This window comes from Vulpes lagopus, chromosome 5, assembly GCF_018345385.1.
Source record: "Vulpes lagopus strain Blue_001 chromosome 5, ASM1834538v1, whole genome shotgun sequence".
Classification (NCBI taxonomy): Eukaryota; Metazoa; Chordata; class Mammalia; order Carnivora; family Canidae; genus Vulpes; species Vulpes lagopus.
This window is the reverse complement of record NC_054828.1, coordinates 93,156,392-93,161,034: the sequence shown is the minus strand read 5'-3', so window position 1 is coordinate 93,161,034 and position 4,643 is coordinate 93,156,392.

The window sequence follows — 4,643 nt, the reverse complement described above, 5'->3', positions numbered from 1 at the left end:
GAAAACTCACACATAGTTTTTCAAGCAGTAGTTTTTCTCCTTAACTCTCTATCAGATTCATTACAAGAACCTCTTTTGAACAATGTATTTAGGTTGGCTTCAGCAAACCTAAGGAGTGTTTGGCTCAAAGATTTTCTGTCTTTTCTCCAATAAACTCCAGGAATGTCATCAGTTCCCAGTGCAGATCTTTTTTTTTTTTTTTTTTTTTTTTTTATGCTGCCACAAGTGCAGGTAGCCAGGAATAGTCCTTCATATTTAGCGTCCCTCAGTCCTGGGGACTTCAGGGTTCACAGCTCAAGGTCTAGTGTGTTCCACTGAAGGTTTTCACCTTGACTTTGATGGAAGAGAGAAGTGCCCATTCCCATTTCCTAGAGGAGAGGATATTATGCCACAGCATTGCAAATTTTCCCAAAGATATCCTTGTTCTAAGTTCCTTCAACAATTCTATGAGATGAATATAGAACTAAGGGTTATAAAAAAAAACCCAGTCTTTTGTTACCTTTTTTGCAAATCTTGCATGGTATGTCAAGCCCATACTTTCTGAATATGAGAATGTTTCCTATATTACTTTATGCTCATCCTTTTGGGAAACTATCCAAAACTGAGATAAAATATATGCATCTCATTATACTTAAGGCACTACTGAGAAGGAAGTCATGTCATATTCAAATCTGATTTTATAGCTGAGGAAAATAAGGCCCAAAGAAGTGAAATAGTGTTTTAACCAATATTATGCATGTTATCAGGGTGCTGGAAACTTAATTGTTTATATTTAATTCTAGTAGCCATCATCATACCAGTTTTACTAACAGTATGGTTTGGGAGAGAATAAATAAGGACTTTGAACCTCTGTTTCCACATTTTAACCCAATTTCCTGTTAAAATTAAATAAAATAATATGAGTAAATTTGCTAGCAAAGGGCTGATCCATTATGTCCCCAGGAAGTATAAGTAAGCACCATCCTTCCTTTACCACTTTTCTTTATGGTCCCTCTCTAAATCCACATGTATTTCTAAAAATTTTAATGTAGTTTTAAAATAGAATTTAGATTCACTTAACTCTTTCTTTCATTTGAAATTAGAATAGATTTTGACATCTCTTGTTCTAAGGTAGGTCCTAGGAAAGGAAGAAGATACCTAAAGGAAGGATTGTTTTATCTGAATGTGAAGAGAGGAAGAGATATAATAAATATTGTGAAAGTAAGAAACTAAAAGGAGAAAGAATTGTCTGGGAGGGAGATACCAACAGCAAAGAAGGAAAAGATCTTAGTGTAGCACTGAAATCTATAAACTAGTGGAGAGATCAATGGTCTCAGGTAACTAAATGATTAATCTATGAACAGGGCTTGTTTTGTAAATAAATGACCCAGAACAGCATTAACTTGACCAGTTAGAGCTCTGAACACACAGAAGCAGATCAAAAATTAGAAATTATTAGACAAGACAGCTGAAAAATGACCCTGCCTGGAAGGTGTCAAATGCATCATTTATTGAGTAAATAAATTACATGCACTCTAAGCAAATGCCATAACTGAGTAAATAAGAGAAAACTGGATTTCTTATTTTTATTTTCATACATAGATATGTGAAATCTATCTATCTGTCAATCTATTATCTATCTGTCTAACTTTCTATCTAGGTATATATACCCTCCATTTGGAAGAAGAAGGTTATTTTTCTCACTGTTAACCTGTGGAGAAAGGATTTTATAAGAATTGCTATCCACTGGGAAATTTCAGATTTGTAAACTATCTGGTGATCATCTCCGAAAAAAGATGCGGTTCCAATGTGAAATTAATACTGAGTCTGTAACATTCTGCGTTCAAAGTTCCTCCCCAGATGTAATTAGGCATATAAGAAATAGTGTTTTATATCTTCCTAAAATGCCATTTTCTCTGTCAAGTCCTGATAAAATACCTACTATTAGTCACCATTCCTGACTTATCTTTTGACATCCTCCATAAAATGGCTTGCTAGTTCTGATGAAGCTATATTTTCTGATATTCCTCATCTTTCTTCTGCCTTATTCAGAGATTCTCATTTTATCAATGTTGTTAGAACCAGTGGACTCAAGTCAATTCAGAGATCAATTATTGGTTTAACTTAGTGTCAGGGATGTTGGTTCATATGAAAGGAGTGGAGGGGAAAGAGGTATTAGTACTGGGTTTGAAAAGGCCCTATGTGGACATTGGATAATGCTGCAGAAAATCTGTCTGGATCCTAACTGATGTTAAGTCACAATATTACCACAGTTAACCCAGAAGTGGATCTTTAAGACTAGGAGTTCTGCTCTGAGAAGGCAGGTTCCAAAGCTCTGCTCTGAACATCTAAAATAAAAATCTCAATGGATGGTCTCAGCAGAAGAATAAAAGAAGAACACACAAAATCCATGAATGAAAGATAGAATGAAAGAAATTACTCAATTTGAAAAAAAAATGGAATGAAAAGAGGAGGAAAAAAAACAAAGCCTCCCAGATTTGTGTAACAAAAGATCTAATATTTATGGCATCAAAGTCCTGAAGGAGAGGACAAAGAGAGAAGCACTGGAAAAGTACTCAAATAAATAATGGTTGAAATTTTCCTTAATTTGGCAAGTCATAAATACAGATTCAGAAAGCTGAGTGAACCCCAAAGAGAAGAAACCCAAATAAATTCACACCAAGGTACATTATAGTCAAACTTTTGAAAACTAAAAACAAAAACAAAAAATCTTGATTCAGTCAGAGAAAAATACTTTACATATAAGAAAAAACAAAGATTTCTAATGGTAGATTTATCATCAAAAAACAAATGCTAAACATTTTTCAAATGTTGAAAAAAAAAAACCCTGTCAACTCAGTATCCTATAACCAGCAAAAGTAACATTTAGGAAGAGGGTGAGAAGGATATAATCAGATGAAGGAAAACTAAGGGAATTAGTTATTAGTAGGCTTACTCTGAAAGAATGGCTAAAGGAAGTTATCTACACTGAAAGAAAGCAATAAAAAAGGAATCTTGGAACATCATCAAGGAATAAGGGACATGACAAAAACATGGATAAAAACAATAGACTTTCTTTTGCATTTGGGCTTTCTAATTTATGTTTGATAATAAAGGGAAAATATAATACCTGTCAGATATATTTCTAAATATATAAAGAAGAAATATTTAACACAATTATACTATAAACAGAGAAGTTAAGGGATGTAAAACGAGGTAGAGTTTCTGTACTTCACTTGAACTGTTAAAAGATGACATAAATACACTTTGATAAGTTATAGATATGTAATATAAACCCAAGCAACTACTAAAGTAGCTCTACAAAAGCACTGTATATAAAATAAATGTAGTGCTAAATATATTCAAGAAACTCAGGTGAAGTAACTAAAAAGAAAAAGGATCAATATAAAAATGAACAAAGAGAAAACAATAAAAAGATTTAAACCCCAACCTATTAATGGTTACCTTAAATGTAAAGGTCTAAATACAACAATTAAGATACAGAGATTAAAGTGAGAACTGGGAAAAAAAATGGCCCACCTATGTGATGTCTTGATGTCTACAAGAAACTTACTTCAAATATAAAGGTACAGGCAAGTTGAATGTAAAAGGACACATATTAGATTCCTACAGCTGCTGTAATAAGTTCCAATAAACTGGGTAGCTTAAAAGAAGAAATTTATTGACTTATCATTTTGGAGGCCAGAAATCTGAAATCCAGATATTGGGAGAACTCTTCTCTCTCCTAAGTCTCTAGAGAAGAATCCTGCCTTGCTTCTTCTAGCTTCTAATGGCTCCAGGTATTCCCTGGTTTGAGGGGACATACCTCTAATCTCTGTCTTCACATGTCCTTCTCCTTTTTCTCTTCTGTCTGATATAAAGACACTTGTCATTTGATTTAGGGTACATCCACAAAATTTAGGATGACCTCATCTCAATACCCTTAACTTCATTACATCTGCAAAGACTCTTTTTCCAAATATGGTCACATTCAGCTTTTAGGTCATGGGCATATCTTTTTGGGGAACACCATTCAACTCATTACAGGACAGAAAAAAGATATGTCATGTAAACATTAATAACAAAAAGCAAGCATGGCTATATTAACATCAGCTAAATTAGACTACAGAGCAAAGAAAATTACCTGAGAAATTACCATGTTACCAATGAAAATTACCATTACCATATAATGATACAAGAGGTCAATCCTCAAGAAGACATCATCAACCTTAAATGTGTGTATCAAACAATATAGCTGCAAAATATATGAAATAAAAACTAAAAACTGGAAGGAGAAATAGACAAATCCATGATCATATTTGGAGACTTCAACAATGCTCTATCAATAATTGATGAAAAAACTTGATAGCAAGTCATCAAAGATATAGTTACTCAACAACATCATCAACCAATACTACCTAATCAATATTAAAAAATCTACTACCTCAAATACACATCACTAAATACATAATCATGCACACCACATACCTTTAAGCCAGGTGTCTCACATACATGCTAATAAAAATTCCTACTGCACACACATTAAATGCATTATAATATGCTCCACATAACACAAACCAAGTGTTTCACACATAAAATACCTGAACACAGTCTCAAATACCTCACAATTAAACGCAATGTAATACACATATATTCTTAAATAC